This window comes from Pleurodeles waltl, chromosome 10 (genome assembly GCF_031143425.1).
Source record: "Pleurodeles waltl isolate 20211129_DDA chromosome 10, aPleWal1.hap1.20221129, whole genome shotgun sequence".
NCBI lineage: Eukaryota > Metazoa > Chordata > Amphibia > Caudata > Salamandridae > Pleurodeles > Pleurodeles waltl.
Genome location: NC_090449.1, coordinates 1,034,512,293 through 1,034,534,094, shown reverse-complemented (window position 1 = coordinate 1,034,534,094; position 21,802 = coordinate 1,034,512,293).

The window sequence follows — 21,802 nt, the reverse complement described above, 5'->3', positions numbered from 1 at the left end:
AGACAATGCAGCAACATTTCTTCGCAATTGTGAAGGAGCTGCCCCTGATGCTAACTTTATATTAGGCCCACTGTAGCAAATGACTGCTTGATCTGTCTGGGGCCTCCGTCACAACACTTTTAATGCAGCTGTTGTCACCTTATGAACTCAAACAGAAATAATGTCAATTTTTTATATAGTGCTTCAAAAATCCAACCCTCCATTTGCAACTACTGTAAACTAACAGTGTTGCTTCTATCTAAAATAATGGTACTCAGTTTATTATCTTTGGAAGGAACAAAGGCTTAGTCAGTCATGCCAGGATTTGAACTTGTGACCTGTGGTCATGCATAAGGTTTCAGCAGGAAACGTTCACTTCACTGAGCTACCCTATTGCTTGTGTACACCCTGAGTCAACATTTCAGATCCTGATTCAGAATTTGTGAACATTTATGTCTACAGCTGGAACTTACAACTATTCATACAAACGTATGCTGGACTATCCATTGCTCTAAACCTAAATTTACAGATAAGAACACTGGTGTTCTAAAGAAACGGGCAAAGGTCGGCAATTGGGAAAGGAATAAACACCCAAAAGTCATAACTTTGTAGTTTTTACCAAATCACCTCTATGGTGTTTCACACCCAATATGCACATTTACAATTAGGTGCTTGTTCTGCTTAGCTTAATATTCCTGTTTTAGCTCAAAAACACCAAAATAGGAATGCAAATGGCAAGGTGCAGAAAGCAAGCGGTGAGGTAACAGCGTATTCATATTTGCAGTAATCAGGCATATTTTTACCAGAGACAGATCCCATGAGGCGTCTTTCCCTGATAAAATGCCCAGTCCTATATGCTGACTTGTTGGAACTGGTGCATGTTATTGCCAAAAGGGGACCAACTTGTGATACCATTATGATCCTGGCATCCTGTCTTCTTGATGCCCCCATTTTGGTAACACTGGACGTGGTATAATTGCTCTACCACTCTAAGACACCATATTGAGACCCTTAGTGCCGAAAAAGGCTAATGTCATCAAATCTGTTGCTAAAAGGGCAAAAACTCCCCTTAACTTGCTGAGGTGAAGGAATTTCTAAACCTGAAAAATATTTTGGAAATGGAGCAAAAAAAATCTGTAAACCAACAGGTTGGCTACTGATGAAAAAGCTGTGATTTTTCTTTAGGGATATTTGATTTGATTCATTTATGTAAAGTGTGGTGTATGCCCAAAGGCGTCTTGGCGCTAGGAGTCTATTGGCATATCCACAACTGTGCTGAGAACTACAGTGGAAGAGGAAAAAGCCATGTTTTCAACTGTATTAAAAAAATCTGTAAATTGGATTGGCCTCTCAAATGTTTCAGAACATAATTCCAGAGCTTGGAGGTGTTGTAAACAAAACCGCTACAATTCTGTATTTATCATGTCACATTTGTTGTGCTTCCAAGACAGAGCTCACATGCCAGGCTTTGTCTTCTGACACATTGCTTTTTATTTTGTAACACAGGGAATGGTATTTACAAACTCTTCTCACTTTGTAGTCAGAGAAAGAAAAGTAAAGTGAATTATGTGACAATCAGGAAGGGGTACAGGAATTGTGAAAGGCAGGGCTGGAGGATGTAATTTTTAACAGACTCAAAAGATAAATACCTGTAAATGAACTGTACACATTAAGCAGTTAGGAAAGCAAAAATGAAGCAAATTGTTTTGTAATTCAGCTGTGTATGGGAAACCCCTATTTTAAAAGGTTCAAAACAAATCAAGACACTTGGGTGCTCCTTACAAGTTTGGTGGTCTTTTCTGAAGAACGCTGTGGCGGCGGGTGCTAAAAGACCGCCAGTGATGGCGGTATCATGACCGCCATATTACAAGTCTCAAACTGAAGACCGCCCAAAAACAGCTACAAATCCAAGACCGCCGGCCTGACTGAGGGCAGGAGAGTTGGTTCCACTTCCAGCACCACCACGCCAACAACATCCCGCCCTCCATACTACAACCCAAAAATTAGCACAGTGGTCTTTGCACGGTGGTAATCCATTGGTGGTCCGAACCACCACAAACACCCAACCCTGCCAGACCACAACACCTGATTGGACAGTACCAATACCCCACACCTGACCCACATACACAAACCACTCACAATTGATCACTGCACTATAAAACACACTCCTGCACACACCCACAATCCTTTGCAAACAGAAAATTTAACAAGAGAATGAAGAGAGCACCAACAGAGGACACAGCACTTGGATAGCAAAGGCACCATCACACTGTACATGCATCACACACCACTCAACTGCACTTGCTATATAATACACACATTGCCACTGCACACAAACACCACATACAACCAGCACATATAACTAAACACCCACACCTCCTCAACCACCACACACACACCGCACCCTTGCACACAACACACACCACCACCCACAACACAATCACCATGGCACATCAAAGGCACCCACGCTTCACAGACAATGAGCTGAGGATCATTGTCGATGAAATTGTCAGGGTAGAGCGACACCTGTTGGGAGCACAGGTCCAGCAAACATCCATTGCCAGGAAGATGGAGTTATGGCAGAGGATCGTCAACAGGGTAAACTCAGTGGGAAACCATCCACGCACAAGGGAAGACATCAGGAAGAGGTGGAACGACCTACGGGAGAAGGTGCGTTCCATGGCAGCACAACACCAGATTGGCATCAACAAGACTGGCGGTGGGCCCCCACCTCCTCCCCCACAGTTCACATCGTGGGAGGAGAAGGTCTTGGCCATCCTGCATCCAGAGTGCTTGACGGGAATACCAGGAGGACTGGACTCTGATAAGTCACCAACACTCCCCTGGCACCAATGTCTCCTGTACGGCATGCATCTCCACCACCCTATCACCCGCCAATTCGCCCCAGCATGCACCCCCCAACCCAATGCCCTCCCTTTCATGCCACACCTCACCATCACCACACAATCCATCCCAGTGCACTGATATCTCCCACTGTGGCAAGTACCACAACTCCGACAATACATCCCTCCCTACCCTTGCAAATCTGCCATTTCCACTCCACATTTGAACACCTGCATGTAAAACCATGCCACCTCCTAGACCAACTGGATACTGCAACCGCTCACTAATACATGACAATGACAGCAATGCTCTCCACTACCTTCTATGCCACAAAGAACCAACTGCACTATCCATCAGCCATAAACATTGTCCTCAGTGCAGCATCTGTCATTGCCATCACTGGAAAGCAAGTCAAGGCACTGTTTGGATAAAACTATGATAACAACAAGTTCACCTCAACAATGTAACACACTCCCTCACCATCCAAAGTGAACCCCTACCTCTGCCACCCTGCAGAGGATGCCAGAGACAGACAGCCATCCCCTGGAAGAAGGCCCAAGTGAGGACTACAACTCTGGATGTCTGCAAAGTGACGACTTTCCTGGCCCATCTGGAACAACTGGTCAGTCCACTACCACCAGCCTCACCCTGCCCACATCTGAGGCTCCCACTCCTGTGGCAACAACATCACAGGCAACCCCTCTTCCCTGTGTCCCAAGGACTGTTCAATCTATAGTGTGCCCTACAGTACAGGGACCTGAGTCAACCCCTCACATCCAAGATGATGAAGGTTGTGGTGTAAGTGGGAGTGGGCACACTGTACCAGGAGCACAGGCACAGGGGGCAAGGGGCAGTGGGAGGGCACCTATGGGCCAAGGGATGAGGCACTAAAGGGAAAAGGCTGGCCAGGAGGCCATCTCCAAAGTCCTGGGAGCATACCAGCAATCCCAGGACAGGATGGGCCAGATCTTCTCAACCTTGCAGGAGAACCAGAGACTGCAGAGAGAATACCACCAGGAGGCTATGCAGCAGTGGCAGGCACACAATGCCATCATGGCCTCCATTGCAGGGGTGCTCACTGAGCTTACCAACATCCTGTGTGCATCCTCCACCCACCAGCAGGCCCCTTCCACTAGCCAATTACCACCTGTGCCATCCACATCTGCATCAGCTAGTGGAATGGAGGCCCTGCCAGAGGACCCACAGGCCACTAGCACCCCTGCCCCTGCAGCTGAGGAACCCACACACAAACAAGGTCATCCATCCAGGCATCCTGCAGGACCTGTGGCCAAGACCAAACACACATCCAGGAAGTGATCTCTCTCCTGAACATTCTCCCTTGTGTGCCACTGAGACACCCTGTTGACTATCCATTGACAAATTTCCATATTCCTATGGCCTTTGGATACTGGACATGTACTACCAACAGCTGGGCCAACTACTCTGATGATTCAATACCCCATGACTCCCCTCAACAGCTATTGCACTAAAGATTCACAATAAACACCACTGAGCACAAGAACTGCTTACATGTCTTCATTTTTACAAGTGTTATATAATGTTATGTAAAGAGTATTTTCAGTTCACACACAGATCACAGCAGGTCTGTCAGATGGGCAGATGGGTCAGCAATGTCCAGCAAGTGTGTCAGTACAACTGACATGTACTGTAATCCTATGCGAAGGGTGCCACCAGTCATGTCAGGAAGCAGAGTAGAACCACATATTTGACCTTAATTTAGAGCAAGACAGGGAACACCTTCACTGCAGTTTTCAATGTTGTACACCCAATACACATACAGTACATTAATGTTTCCACATGTGACATTTTGCAGGTGGAAAGTAACCACATATCACCATGGTAGGCTGACATTTCCAATACATGCATCGCAATAATCTATCCCTCACAGCTGACATCACCCACAGAAAAGGCATGTTGCACTCTCTAAAACAGTGAGGTACCACATATGTCCTTTGGGTATAGTGAGGATGGGTAGCAAAACTGTCATATTACTGAGGTTGGCAAGACCTTAGCGATTTACATTGCAGTCCTGGGACCATACAGCTTGCCAAACCCTTGTAGCTATGATGCTAGCCAAAAGCATGTACCACATAAGTCTGCCATTTCAACAGTCACTAGCCAAAAGCATGTACCACATAAGTCTGCCATTTCAACAGTTACACCTACCATGATGGACACTATGTTTCCCACCAAACCCACTCCAGCGATGGCTTCACTGCACATATCTAGGTAGACAGGGGTACAGGTTACATACAACACAATTCACACATACCTGAGGTTCATTGGAAGAACTGCAGAATCAACTCTGTCACAGAGACAGCTGCATCCTCCTCATTTGCCTCCTCATCAATTCCTATGTCACCAGCATCAGCCACTGGTCCAGCTTCCACCTCCTTCACATCCATCAATAGTATGTGGTGCCTCAGGGCAAGATTATGTAGCATGCTACATGCATCAATGATCTGGCAGACTTTCTGCAGTCTGTAGAGCAGGGAACCTCCTGAGATCTGTAGACACCGCAATCTGGCTTTCAGTAGCCCAAAGGTCCTCTTGATGACACGCCTCATTCGGCCATGAGCCTCATTGTTACAGATCTCCCCATCAGTTGTAGTGTACCTCACCGGTGTCAGCAGCCAGGGAAGGCTGGAGTAGCCGGAGTCACCTGTGTGCACAAAGGTTTGACTGATAACAAAATTGTGAGACACACAGAGCTGACTGTGAAGAGAGGTTACATTTCAGTTGAACAAATAATATAATATATATTCCAATGAGCCAGACCCTCTCCCTCTGTAGTTGAGACATCATGTGTGGGAAATTGGTGTTCCTCAAGATGTAAGAATCATGCATAGATCCAGGATATTTGGCAGTCACTTGTGAATATACTGGTTGGCAAGACACACCACCTGGACATTTACTGAGTAGAAGATTTTCCTGTTCCTGTATACCTGTTCATTGGCCCTGCGAGAAACCAAAGCGATGTGGGTGCCATCAATGGCCCCTGTCACATGTGGGATGTGAGCCATGTCATAAAAGTCAGATTTTATAGTGGGCAGATCAGCACATTGTCGGAACCTGATGTAGCTGTCAAGGTGTTTGAGTAAGGTACACAATACATCCTGCAACACTACACTGAACATCAGCTGTGACATTCCTGCAGCCAAGCCCACTGTAACCTGAAATGATCCTGAGGCGAGGAAATGCAGCACTAATAAGAACTGTACGGTGGGAGGGATGGCATAAGGGTTGCAGATGGCAGGCAACAGATCTGGCTCCAACAGGGTACACAGTTTTCAGATGGTCTGACAGTTCAGACGATAGGTCGTGATTATGTGGCGCTCCTCCATTGTAGCAAGCTCAACAAGGGGCCGGTACACTGGTGGATGTCTCATTTGCAACACTGCGTGGTATCTAGCAATGGGAGAGAGGAAAGGCACAAGTTAATATCGCCAGGTCACATGCCAACTGGCTAAATACTTGATGCACAGTACAGTGGATAGAATGCTAATATATACATATACCAAATGGGGAATGAGACTGAACATTTATGCCATACCAGATGTCAATGCAAGGGTCTGGCAAACTGGTTGTGATACATATGTGTAACTTCCATGTTACAACAGCCTTGTCTCCAAGGTTATCTCCTTCATTTCAACTTCACACATACAGATATGATAAACGCGTCTATGAGGCAGAAATGGCTGCACATGACCTGTGATAGTCATAAGTACATCTACCTACACTGTCCATATATGTCACATGTCTGCACCCATGTTTGATGTGCAAACATTTTTAATCAACGCACTTATCTTCATAAATCATCCATGATGCACTTAAAATTCACATTCAATACACTAACTACATGTAAAATGGCAGCCGTCTGTCCTGCATACACAGGACAAATCAAAGTGAGCTCATTCCTTCGGCATTAGACGTCATGGCGGGAGGTGGTCGCAACTGCCATGCAACTCCGCATTGGATAACATTGTTGTCTTTGGGAGACTAGGGCCAATGATGATCATCGCCAGTGGTGACAGTCTTTTACACGGCGACCGGGACCGCCATTTTCTGCTGCTTATCTCACTTGACTCCTGACACTCGTGCAAGCAAGACCTCCCCTGCATGAGCTGCTGTGTTCTGTCTCTAGGAGCCATAATGCCACGTCTTGCAGGAGATAGGCCCCCTGCCTTCACACCTGAAGAACTGGACAGGCTGGTGAATTAGGTCCTACCCCTCTATGGACAGTTGTCTGGGACACCAGAGCAGCAGGTAAATATAATATAACTATCCTGTCAAATTGTGTTATGTGTGAGGCTGGAAGGCAATGTGATGGAGCATACAACTTGTAGCATAGGAGTGAGTGTGTTTGTGCTGTTGACAAACGTATGCGTGTGCATGAAAAATGTTTGTTGTGTGGAGGTCAATGTTGTTGCTGTGATGCCACTCTACATTACTCTCTCCTTCTGTCTGTGTGTTCCCTGCAGGTCAGCGCCCATCAAAAGTAAGGGATCTGCCATGCCATCGCCAAGCAAACGAGGACCCTGGGGGTCCCTAGCCAATGGAGCACCCACTTCAGGAAGCGGTGGGAGGACCTGAGACGCGGAGCCTGGAAGACTGCAGAGGCCCAGCTGGTGACGGCCTCCCAACGAGGGAGTGGTGTCCATCACATCCTGACCCCACAAATAGCCTACCCTGAGGTGGATCGGTGTTTGAGGGTATCACAGAAGCCACAGGGGGGTGAGTTCAAACCTCTTTATTCCTTGGCCTTGTATGGGTTATATATAAATAGCAGTTGGTAGATGAGGTGTATCCCATAGGCAGCTGCACGTCAACTTTAGGTGTTAGTAGCTGTGTCTGGTTCTATCTGGTTATTTGTGCCAATAACATGATGACATTGACATTTGACACTCAACACCCTCCAGATGTGTATGAAGTGCAGTTCTCTCCATCAGCCTCAGTGAAACTGAAATGTTACGGCCACTTCCGTTGGTAATGGTCAGCCACTTTGACAGTGGTGCAATGTGTGTTTCCAAACAGGTGCCATATTTACATCATGTAGATGGCTGCAGGTGGTCTAAGGACAGTATGTGCACAGTGAAAAGGGATATGTAGCCATCCAACATCAACATGCTATAGTCATCTGGGTTGGTAGTGAAGTACATGTCTGGGTCAACTGGAATGGGATTGGGGCAGGTAATCGGCAACTATAAATTGGTACATCCTTCATCTAGTCATTTGGTGACACATTGCCCATTATAGTGGGTCAAATAAGCATAGATTCAGTTTGCCATGTTGGGCCCTCAGTTGTAGTTGTATTTGTACTTGCATGCCTTGAAATCAGAGTGGAAAGAAGGTTTGTTTTCCCTTTGTAAGTGATGGGCTGTAACCCATTCCACCATTTATGTCTCTCCCACCCTCCATCTCTCTCCTCCTCTGTCTTTGTTTGCATTAGCATCATCAGGCGAAGGAGAAGGGGCTCTGGCGGGTGGGGAAGCTGCAGCCCATGGGACCCAGGAGGCTGAGACCAGCAGAGCCGAGGGGACCAGTGGGACGTAGGGGGAGGGGAGTGCCACGGGGAGACCGGTTCAACTACGACCTCTTCAGATTCCTCCTCTGATGGATGCTTCCTAGCAGTGGCAGACCCATCTGGGACTAGCCCAGATTCTTCCTTGTCCTCCACCCCACTTACCAGCACCAACCTTCCTGTAGCCTCCCACCCAGTTGCCAATGTCCACTCACCCAAAAAAGTGGGTGTCTCCTTTGCCGCAGGCACCTCTGCTCCTGGCCCAGTCAGCCATGCTAACCTCAATGAGGTGGCTATTGACCTCCTGTGGGCCATCTCTGTGGGACATGGTATGGCTTCACAAATGCAACTAACTAATGCCTGCCTGAAAGGCATTCCCCGTGCTCTGACTGTCCTGCAGAGATCGTTTCAGGCTCTGGCCTCCTCATTAATGGCAGCCAGTGTCCCTTCATTCTCCGCCCCCCCTCCAGCTACCTGTGCCCAATCCCACACCCATCCAAAGCACCCAGTCAGAATAGCATTCATCCACGGCAACAGACACGGTTCGCAAAGACAAACACAGGCACCACAAGACCCACCACCATCATGCACAATGTCAACACACACATGCAGACACAACAACATCTATACCTTACACTGACTCCCCCACCACCTCCTCCCTCACAGACACTTCACCACTCACACCTGCAATCAGCATATCAACAGTCCCAGATCCAGCCACAAGTCACCCCTCATCCACCGTCACCACAACAGCAGACCCGCACACATCCACCCCATTCACCACATTTGCACTCACCACGACTACCAACATCCCCACATGCAGCACATCCACCTTACCTGCAGGCACCACTCCAACAGACACTCACACATCCACCCTGGCTTCTCCCTGCATGTCCTCCTCCCCTCCTCTCAAGACACCTAAACGCCTACACTCACCCTCCCAACACACACCCAGCACACATATGACTTCCATCCAGGCACCTGCACCCATGGCACATCCAAATACACACCTCACAACCATTCCCTCTCCCTCCACTCCCAAACCCTTTTCCCACTACCAACCTTGTGTCCCTAAAAAAGAATTCCTCAGAGAGTTTTCCCTGTTCCTTCCCCGTGTCCCAGCCCATACTTGCCCCAAGTTCCCTGTTTCCCTCCCTAAGCATTCTACCTTCTAGTCCTCTCATGCCCCTCCTTGTACTGACCCTCCCCCTGCAACATCTGAACCCCGCTCCCTCCAAACCCAAGGTCACCCCTTCCAAGTCAAAGTCCAGAGCCCCACCCCAAAAACAAAAAAACAAACCCAAACCTAGCCAAAACCCAAACCTAAGGACCCCCCGACCAAACCTATGCACCCACCACCCCCTTCATCCCTGAGGTGCCTGCCTGCCCCATTGATGCCCCTGCCATGTGGAGGCCACTTTACAGTCAGGAGTCAAGTTGGGGCCTATCCCCCTGCCCAGTGTGCCTGAGGACTACCAGGATTAGTACTGACCAATAGACCTGTGTTGTAAATAGTTAATATTTGTATCTATTTTTAATGTTGTTGAATACATCTGCACCACAGCACCGTTCCTTCCACATGTATGTGTTGTCATTGTGTAACACGGTGTTGTGTATGTATTTTTGTAGGTGACAGTGGTGTGTGTGTGATGTGGTGTGTGTATGACATGTGTATGTTGGCCGTGGTGTGTAATGTTTGTGCGTGTGTGTGTATGTAGGTGTGCGTGTGTGTTGGTACAGGTGTTTGTTTGCATGTGTGTTTGGCCATCGGTATCCGTGCCTGGTGTGAGTGTTGGGTGTGGGTGTGTACTAATGACCTTCCCTCCAGTGTGTCCTAGGCGGGTGTACTTACGAATGTCTTAGTTGACGTCACTGGTTTGGAAGTTATATGGTCAGCAGGAGCATTGGGAAGACTTCAAGTTTGAGTTCCATGGCACCTGCGGACGTGTCTGTATTCCCGAAGGTGAGGGTTCCCTTTCATACTGTTTGTTTCCGCCAGGGTTTTGGTGGTGGTGCGTCCGCGCCAGAAATCCTGGTGGTGTGCAACCTTGTAAAAAAGTCAGCGGAAATATGCTCTCTGCCAGCCTGGAGATGCCTAGCGCCGTCCGCGGTTGTCCGTCTACACTGGCGGTACTGGCTGTGTTCCGATGGGAACACCGCCATGGTCATAATATGGTGGTCCTTACTGCTGGGTCTGTGGCGGTGTGACCACCGCCGCTGGCTTGGTGGTCCGTAGACTGCCAAACTCACAATGAGGGCCCTGGTGATGTCCAAACAATAAGTATTCACTGAAAACACGTTTTCGTTAGTATCAATATAGTTTAGCAGTAAAACTGTATGTCTGTGCAAACTACCATTTCAATGAAAAATGTGTTGTCTGTAAATGACAATGTGCTGCCACACAATGCTTTAGTTACATTAAAACAACCATCCACCTCATGTCCATTAAAGCTAGGTGAGTCACGAAAGCTTACCATTTAAAATCTTCTCTTTAAAACACAACATTAGCCCATCTCAGCAGTTCTCTATCACACTCTTTGGAAGTTTATGGTACATTGGCAGTAAAACATGAAGATCCAGCAACATGATAAATGTAAAAAAACACATAAAGAAGTGGAACATTTAGCAAAGGTAAATATGGTGGAACTCAGTGCCATGAAGGTAATGAAGTAGACCCTGTGAAATCTTAGATTATTAACTGGAGTGGTGGAGTGCAATATATGTACTCCCACAAAATTAATAAGCCTTTATGTATGTATGTATGCATATGGCATTTCCATAGTGCAAACCTAGCCAAAAAAGAAGCGGACCACTGTACTTAGTCAAAGACAAGCATAAAAATACAATGAAATTAAGCTTGGTTGAGGATGGTTAATGCATGGTGATCGAATGTTCTTTAAAGAGGTGAATCTTCAACTCTTTTAGCATTGGAACAGCATTTGGGCAGCCCTGAGGGAAATGGGGATGTTCCAGATGATGGGTGCATAGATGGAAAAGGCATGTTGCCTTGTTTTTTTATTTTTTACACTTCTTAGTCTGCAGTCTGATGGTCTCCTGCCGGCGAGTGTGCTGAGATCCCCCAAAGATGGTGAGCTTCTCTGGAAGATAAGCGTAGGTGCTGATGGTGATAGCTTTGTAAGTGATGCAACTGATTTTGAAGCCAGTGCGGGCCTGTTTGGGGAACCAATGGAGTTCTATGAGGATAGGGGTGGTGTGATCAAATTTCTTCAGGTCCTGTATGAAATGTGCTGCAGCATGTAAGATGCACCTAAGGGGTATCAGAGTGGAGTATTAGAGGCAATGTAGTAGAGCATTACGTTCATCGAGATGAAAAAGTACAAGCACTTCTCAAGTTGGTTTCTGGAAGTAATGGTTTGACTTTCTTCAAAAGATAGAGCTGTGCCAGGCCACCTTCGGTTTTTGCCAGTGTGTTCCTTGAGGATGAGGTTGGTGTTCAGGTGGAATACAACAGACTTGGCATTCATTCAAAGTTGGAGTTCGAAGCTGTCAAGGTTTGCATCATTGAGTGAGGTTTGAATATATTTTATTGATTGTTCTTGGCAAATAGCAGGAATTCTGTCTTGGTTGGGTTGAGTTTCAGGTAGATAGATGCTGGACATCTGGGTCTGGATGATGGGCAAAGAATGTTTGAAGTGCTGAGTGTCTGCAGCAAAGGAGACTTTCTAGTAACGTTGGATATCATTTACATATTGGTTCTGCTAAATTTGGTTAAAGCCAAAACACCTCTCTGTATAGGTTGAACATGACAAGAGACAGTAGGGAGAACTGGGGGGGCTCCATAGTTGATAGGGACCTTATGTGGCCTCGACGTACCCATGTGAAAAAACTGGTATCAGTTGGAAAGGTCGGAGGCAAACCAGTGAAGGATGATGCCGGTGAAACCATTCGAGAATCCAGAGTGCATATGACGGTGGGATGGTGAACACTGTTGAAGGGCGCTGAGAGGTCCAGCAATATCAGGAGGAAGGAGTCATCTTCATCTGGTGTTAACATGGCATTGCCTATGGTAGATTAGGAAGAGATGTCAGTGTTGTAGAAAGATCAGAAGCCAAAGTCGCAGTCCCCTAACTTGTTGGATCCTCCTTCAAAAGAGTTCTGTTTCTTCATGGAGAGACATATTTCTCTCTCACTTGCTTTTGGTGGGATACAGCTAAGATTACTAATTTGCCCAGATCCAAAACACCATCTTTAATTCAGTACCCACCCAGTACCCACCCAGTAACCTCCCACACTGCTAAGGACAGCTTCGAGAGCACCGGGTTAAGATAGCAGTGGGATGCAGGATCATTTATTCACTCAGTCAGAGCTCCAGCCTTTACTATACTGGTCACTTCCCATTGACTGGTGTCCCTGCCCTATGCAAAGGATGATCCCACAGTCAATCCTGCTCTCTTTAGCATTAGTTCCTGCCATCTCACTGTCAACAACTTAGAACAGATGTTCCCAACCTGCGGTCCGGGGACCCCTGATGGTCCGTGAAGCCTCCTCAGGGGGTCAGCGACTGCTTAGAAAATTAAATATTAACAGAGTAGGTCCCCAGCTTTCACTAATGGCTTAGTGGGGGGGATCGCCGGGTTCCAATAATGATTCAGTGGTGGTCCCCGGGCTCCAGTAATGATAAAATGGGGGTCCACGGAAGTCAAAAACTTGGGAACCACTTACTTAGAAAACGTGGCTCTGGGGTCTCTTCAGATTGTCGAGCCACTGTGCAAGTTTAAGGACATCTGAATCACCTTGTGGGGGCAGTCATATTAAAATAAAGAAACTTCCCTAGAATCCAAACCCATCTGTGTATGAGCCCACCCCGTGTTGAGCACAAATTACAAGGCAAGGAAAAGGCCACCATTAAAGAACTTAATCAAACCAGAGCTCTCTGTTCATGTCCACTCCTCTGTCCAACATACCACTGTTAGCAGGGGTGCGTGGCTTTTAATGAACACTTCTTTGCCCTCCTGGCAGTAGCCCAAGGCCTATGGTTCTCCCCAAAAAGAGTTTTCTCTATTTTTCAAGAAGTTCATTTTTGTCACTAGAGGAGAGCTTCACAGAACTAAAACTTGTTTAGCAAATTCATCTTCTCAGCATATCAAAAAATATATTTGTCTAACTTTAAATTAGTACACATTTATTATTTTCAAGAAACATATCTTATAGAAATATACATATACCACTACATCTTTATCCAACATATGAATGTAATATCAAAATACATATCTTTTACAACTAAATCTAATATTCTGGTTCATATTATTCAAATTCATCTAGGCAGTACAAAAAGTAAGAATTCATAGATAGCTGTTTTTATTAGATTTCTGTGAACCATTAATACAAATTAATAGGATTAATACAGTGTGTCAAAATCTAGCCTCATATAAAATTATCTTTTCTGCTTAATACACTAAAATCACTAAAATACATTAAAACACCCTTAGCTGAATGAGCTGGATATACCTAGCAGTTGTAATTGCAAAATCAAATGACTTCATAACTAATAAAGTGGCTTGTGCTTCATTACACCATCTTACACCATACTTCTTGAAAACCAGATGCAATAGACTTTTTCTTTCACCCAGAAAGAGAGTGGAATCTAACAATAAATGAGTTACAGAATACTTTGGGCCTAATTATGACCTTGGCCAAAGGGATACTCTGTCACAAATGCTATGGATATCCCGTCCACCATTTTACAAGTTCTATAGGATAAAATGGAACTTGTGATATGGGGGACAGTATATCCATCACTTTTGTGATGGAGTACCCCATCCTCCAAAGTCGTAATCAGGCCCTTTGTTTTTAGATCACAAAAAAACAATGGCCATTATTTTCCAAGATCCTCTTTCTGTATCTATCTCAGATCAGTACTTATATGGAGGTGGAGGATAGTGTTCCTTAATTGCTTAGCCCAGACCTTGGACATGTAGTGAAAAGACACACCTGTTCCCAGATAGTCAAAAATGGGCAACAGAGATTTTTGATGCAAGACATAGTTTGTCACCTGCTATTGAGCGAGCCTTTATTCCCTCATGTAGTATTCTCTTCAGCATGCTCATCGTCCTAGTGTTATCTGCCTCAAATATATCCAGTCTTAGGTCCATTTATTTCAAATAGATTGCAACAAATTTGCTTGTAAATGATGTTCTTTTCTGCATTATCAAACAAGAAAGTTTCTCTTTGTTACAAACTTGAATAAGGCCGTTGATAAACCTTAGAACCTGTGAATTGGTGAGCATGGTCCATGATCAAGGGCTAACTCAAGCCTTAGAGCCTGATTACGACCTTGGCGGATGGGATGCTTCATTGAAAATGTTACGTATATCCAGCCGCCGTATTACAAGTTCCATTTTATTCTATGCAACTTGAAAAACTGCAGGTGGGATATCCATCACGTTTGTGACGGAGTATCCCACCTGCCAAGGTCATAATCAGGCCCTCAGTGTCTGCTGCATGGGAGATCCAGGAGAGTCTTTAAACATACATTCACCTAGGTGGTGGTAGGCTGTACTTTAAGCAGGATGGGGGCGGTCGGTGCACAAACGCACACAAACACTCACTCATGCTGATACATTCTCACACACATCCGTTCACAACACTCACTCCCAAATACTCATACACACACCAGACATTAAAATAACATCATATTTACCTGCTCAGGTCTGCCTCAGAGATCCCAGGAGGGTTGGGACAGCTGCTTTCCCTCAATGACGGACCTAAAGTCAACCAGCGATATAGGGCAGCAGTCCCAAGCTTCAGAGGTCCAAGGAGGGTTGTGATTGCTGCCTTACCTCATTGGCTGACTTTAAGTCAACCAATGAGGAAAGACATCAGTTCCTCACTTATTAAAGAGTGGGATGGGGTCAGTGACACTGTTGACCCCACCCCACTTTGTCACAAGGTGTCAGAGATGCCCACTCAGCCGTGGGCATCTCAGCGCATAGAAGTGAAGTGCCCAGGGCCAAGGCAATCAGTAAAGCTCTCCCTCATCACAACAGAGAGGGCCTCGAGATGCTTTGACAGGCTGAAGATGTTATGCCCACAGGAGCTGTGAATTCTTTAGCCTGGCAAAGTTCAGCTGAGGCAGCCTGGAGCCTGTGCACTTTGCGCATGTCTTGCTCGTGGCTGCCTGATCTGAAAATAAAGATTGTATGGCTGGCTGACTTTTGCTCAGCCTGACAGACATTCTTTATAGTGTTCAAAAGGTGAGGCAGCATGACCCCTCAGCCCATTAGGATGGGCCGTGGTGGCTCCTGGAATTCCCAGTTGATACTCTGGTCCAGTCTGACAAGCTCAGTTCTATAAAAGCCTATGGAATTAGTTTCCCTGCAGCTACCTTATTTGGGGGTCAATAGACAAAGCCCCCGTACCTCAGGTCAAATCTTATCAGGGTATTTACTATCCTTAAAAGTATAGTTTTGACATTCACCATATGCCTGTCCCATTCCATATTCCAAGAGAAAGTACTTCCTAGGGATTTATACTTACCGACCCACTCTAAAGATGTTATATTTAGGATTCAAGTGTGTTTTCTCAGCCTACTAGAGAAAGTTATGGTCTTAGTTTTATCAACTTTGATGGAAAGGCAGTTTGTCTTACAATAGGAATGTAGAGGTTGCAATTTACGTTTTAATCCTATTGGGGTGTGTAATCCATTAACACTAATTCGTCTGCATGCATGAGGCAGTGTTTATGTACTACTCCTATCTTCGAAGAGTAGGGGTTATTATTCACTAGGGCTTCTGGGTGGTCAGAGATAAATAGACAAAAGAGCAAGGGCGCTAGGACACATCCCTGTTTTAAATCATTGTTCTCAGGAATTTTGTACATTTAGATGCCTAGCCCATTCAGGTCTACCTGTATCCTGTTGTTTTTGTGCAGATGTGTCATAAATGCATTCAGAACACGGCTGCCAAACTACTCCTACATGTAAAGCCACAAGCCAACATCTCCCTGCCTTGAGGGCCCTACATTGGTTATCGGTTGCCAGAAGATCCACCTTTAAGCTGCTTTGTATCACCCACAAAGCAATACATGGAACAGGACCGCTTTTCATCAGGAATAAAATCACCAAATACATTCAACTCAAGATTGGCACTCAGCCTCAAAACACCACCATACAAAAAAAAGCCAATAGGTGGTACATCTCTCTCTGTTCAAGCGGCCAAACTATAGAATTCATTACCCCAAATATAAGATCCACAGATAACTATCTTATCTTCAGAAGACTACTCAAGAGTTGGCTCTTTCCTACATACCCACCATACTCAAACAACAATGGACTGCATGTCTCTCTGTATGTAAACTTTTTATAAAATGATTATATGTATATATCTAGATATGTGTATTTCCTTATACAAATATGTATAATAACCATTTTATCTTAAAATATATACATACTCTTTAGGCATGTTTAACAAATGTATATTTTACCTATGGTTAAATATATATGTGTGTGTGTGTGTGTGTGTGTGTGTATATATATATATATATATATATATATATATTATATATATATATGTGTGTTGTATGTAGGTATATATGTATATTATTCTACGCTTGACATGTTCATAGGTCATTGCATAGTTTCTATATAAGTTTTTTATTAGATGTTTATGATTCCCTGTTTTTATCTCATCTATCACAATAGGTAAATATTATCTTAACTTGTTATCTACAAGCATTTCACTATTGAAATATTGAGGGAAGATAAAATAATGTTGTAAAAGTACCCAAATAAATTAACTTCAAATAGGAAACTCTTGAAAGTCTGTGTTTAAATCTCAATATATTATATTCCTTACACATACATTCCCTTACAATGTAATCATGTGAAATATATTTACTACTTTAGTCCTACTGTACATGAGGAAAAAAATACTTTGTTGAAAGCTTTACTCCGTCTCACCATCACCCTATACCTTTATCAATCTATCCTCTATCTCCACCCTCTGACTCATCCGAAACCCATTCTACTACTATGATATCCAAAATAACCATCCTAGACTCTTCCCTCCTCTGCCCCTCCTGGCCCTCCCCAAACCTCAGTTTACTACTATGATCTCCCAAACAACCCGACTAAATTCTCCCTCGTTTATCTCTCCTTTGACTCATCCAAAACCGCATTTTACTACTATGATGTGCCTAATCTCTTTCTATAGACTCTTCCATCCTCCACCTCTCCTTTACTCATCCCAAACCTTGTCTTACTATTACGATCTCCCAACTAACACTTCTGGATTCTTCACATCCAAATGTCACTGGTGCACTCTTCTGCACCATATCATTGTAGTCTTTCTAAGAAGTCATATAGGCCATTTGGGCTTTGCATGTCTTTCGCCACGTTTAGACATCAGAGCACATGCACTGGGAACTGTCAAGCACTGAAAAGTTGCACCAAAAGCAAAATAATAGGATGTTAGAGATTAGGAGGATGGGGGATTTTAGAGGGCTGTGTTTGAAAAGTTCTAAAAGGAGCGCATTTTAAAGCAATGGAGTTATATAAACCTAGGAAAAAACATTTCCAGTAATAATTACATTACCCTAACCTTATCAACTTATCTGCATGGTAATTGTCATTCATAGTGGAAAGAATTAGTTATTGGGTTCTACAGGAAGGGCTCATCATAACTCGTTATGTCAAGTTGTTTTTCCATCCAATTCACATAAAACCAGAGCTCAAGAGCTTCCATGGAGGTGCCCTGCAGGAAAGTCTGGACAATTCAGAAAACCAATCGTACTGGGACAGGGTCGCTCACATACCAGGCTTCATAATAATGTGGACACAGATGTCACAGAGTAATGGCTGGGACGCCGCCGCTGGTGTTGCTCCATCACAAAGCCAGGTAAGCGACAGCACTAGGTTGTATCTTACTCATTATTCAATTAACAACATAGAAAAGCAGGAAGAAAGCAATAAAAATGAGTGAAAGCCTAGAGATAAGTCTCTGTAAGGGTAGATGTTCTTGTAATCGCTTTTACTGGTAAATATACTAGCTTTTTTTTACTGTGTATTCCATTCTTCGATTCAGCCGACGTGTGATGAGGTTTGTCAGCTAACTAGATATATTGGGCTCTAAAAATACCATAGATAAAAAAATCCTCCTTTGATACAGAGTTGGCACCAGAAGAGAGAGAGTAGCCAACTTAAAGGGCCAGTTGTACGAAGCCTGTTTGCATTTCTTAATGGTATGAACCGCTATTTCAGGCTGAAATGCAATCTGGGCTTTTCCTATGTACAAAGCCCTTTAAGAAATCACACAATGAGATTTCTACCCTGCAGAAATCGCAATTTGTGAATCCCAAAATAGAAAATCACAAATAGGGACTTCCTATTTGCGATTCCTATTCTGATGTACAAAGCATTTCCTGAATGCGACTTGGGCATTTAGGAAATGCAATTACCATTGACTTGAAGTCAATGGTAACCAGGTGCAATTTCAACATAACACCCCAAAGTGCTTTTCTAAATTGTAATAGAGCACACATATGCCCCTTAGGCCTATGTGTGCTCTACAGCTCCACCCCTATTTTAGGGGTGCACCAATGGGGACCTTTTGCCCATTGCCATCCCTGGTTTTGCATTTCCTAAATAGTGATTTGCTATTTAGGAAATGCAAAACTAGGATTTCTTAATAGCAATTTCCTAATAGCGATTCCGACATTGAAGGAATCGCTATTAGGAAATTGGTTTCTTAGTACATCGCATTTTGCATTTCTTAAATACCAATTTTTATGAAGTCAGTATTTAAGAAATGCAAAATTGCATTTTCGTACATCTGGCCCTAGGTCTCTTTGCCACAGACATCCACCACAACTTGCCAACTCTAAGTGGGAGAAGTACGGTTTTACTACTCACAAACTACTTGCTGTAAAATAGGTTGTAAACAATGCAATGCCCTTGTTTATTTGTTATTTTTTTACCTACATAAGTCAGAATATCAATAGTAAAGTGCCTTGTAAAGTGTAGGTGGTGTCCGAACTGCTGTAAATTTTCTCGTGCAGTTTCACAATATTCAACTTTTTTTAGTCAAATATGTTTTGTCGCTATCTTCGTCACTTGTTTCACCAGAGTATACACCTTCACACCTTGCATAAAAAAAAGTCTCACAAAATACCGATATGAGGCTAGTATGAGCAGAAACTGTCTCTCAGTGAGAATTTTTCTGTGCAAACTAGTCTCCCACTGGTAGCTCGTGAGGCTTTTTTAATGGAGCACGCATTCAGGTAAAAAAAGTTAAATCAAATAGCATTATGCAAACCTTTGCAAAATTTCACATTTTAAGTGCAAAGCGAAATGTAGTTTTCCCCAAAAATTAGCGTTGGTCTAATTCAATGTTTGTGCAGGCCTAATCTTATAGGATGTCTGGTAGTGCTACCGCATACAACAAGGTGGCTTGGGTTTTGCACGGGGCCGCCCCAATCAGGAGGGCCCCACTCATGGCAATGGCGCCGGTCCAAGGAGAGGGGAGGAGGGGGTCAGGAGCAGCAGGCTTCCCGACCCCGCCCTCCTACAAAATCTCAGTCAATTGGCTGGGGGGCTGCTGCAGCCCCGGAAGCACTGTTTGTACTTCCGAGGTCGCACACAATTATGACCATATGGGGGCTGACAAGTGTGTCTCTTGCTCACGCTCGCTGACCGGACCAGGGCCCCTAGTGACCCCCCAGCAATTATGATGTCACGGGGGCCGGCCTTGAAAAGGTGGCCGCGGGCGGCAAGCGCGTCTCTTGCTCGCCGACCGGACCAGGGCCACTAGCGAACCCCAGAAGAAATACACACCCGCCTCCCCCCTTTCTTGGGCATCAGTTTCTTATGAATTAAGTTCTTGAAAGGTAAATATGACTACTCCTAAGGTGCAATTGTAGTCTGTGTGCTAATGCCCCTTTTTTCTTCTCAGGTGTCTTGATTCGCCGTGCAATTGGTCAAGTGTAGATTGTCGTATTTTATGTGTAAAGGTGGGCGGGGTGAGATCATGACTGGGAATAGAATTGGGTACCTTTTATTGCAGGAACTGGGTGGCAAGCTGATTGGACCCTCCAAGGGGTGCTGGCTGGGAAGTGAGTACGACATACGGGGACGCGGGGGTTGCGAGCGGTCACTGGCATCTGGCCCTTATGGCTAACCACCAGCGCAGGCGCAGAAGGTCTGAAGCAAGCACTAGCCTTTGGGGTGGTGGAGTCTGAGGGTAGCGGGGGTGCCCCAGGTAGGTATCCTGGCGGGCAGACAGGCCCACTCCACAATAATACAGTTTGGGAAGGGATGAGAACACCCTGATGGAGATCCTACCCCTGGGATGCATAACGTGAGGAGTGGCAGGGATTGGGGGTACTAGAAAGACAGTCATTATCTCATTCACAGCCACCAACATTGGGTACACAGGAACAAACTGTTGTTTTTTAGTCAGTGTCAGGAATGTGGATGTATTAGCATACTCTGTTAAGGGTAGGTATTAATTGAAAACTGTGTAAAAATCCGTATGATTGTGGTTACTGTGTATAATTTTGACGATTATGATTAACAATTTCTGTCAACAATAAAATACGGCCGGGGGTACACGACCTCTAACCCCAAGAGAAGTGTCTCTGAATTTTGAAAGTAGGCTTGAGGAGGGGGGTGAGTGGTGGTTGGTGGTAGAAGTCCTCGGCGATAACCGGCCATATTGTTCCGCTCAAATCTTTTCCAGTCACTTTTGTCGGATTACGTAATCTAGAGGTCCCAACATGGAGGTCTAAGGGCAGCAATTTTACCAATAGCATTTTCTGGACAGACATTTAAAAGTGTACCCCATCTGTTTATGGGACATGGACTAGGGAGCACCTGTATACGTTGTACTTTAAGGGCGAGAATACCATTATTCATACATGGAATTAAGGATTTCCGCTCAAATACTGGCAATCACCCTTTTAATTCATCAATACCTTTCTAAACAGGAATTAAGGTAGAGACAAAATGATTTTTCAGAAATTAAAACAGAGCACAGCTCAAAAATAGGGACAGTGGACTCCTTTAAACACCGGAAAAACAAGCTTACTCAGTTATCACCCCTTCAGGCAAACCAGACCCACATGGACTGTGCAGAGAGGAGGAGGCCACACCAGAGATCAGAATAAAGAGTGGACTTTCATTTATAAATTATGATAAGAGGCAGAGTAGTCCGTCAGAAATCAGAACAGAGGATGCAGGGTCTCTAACTTATGCTATGCCATGTTATTTTACGTTAAATGATTGTAGAGGTTGTAATGCTGCCCTAGGGCTTTAGGCATCTGAAGGGAACTTCTAGATGTCTAAAGCAGGAAGGCATGGTGTTGAAAAAGGCATGGAAAGTATTGATCCAAAATAGAAGAACCACAATAGACATTGATGCAGACTAACTGTTAAAGGAGTGCAAGGAGGTGCTGATAAATAAAGTGCTGGCATGGTCTCAAGTC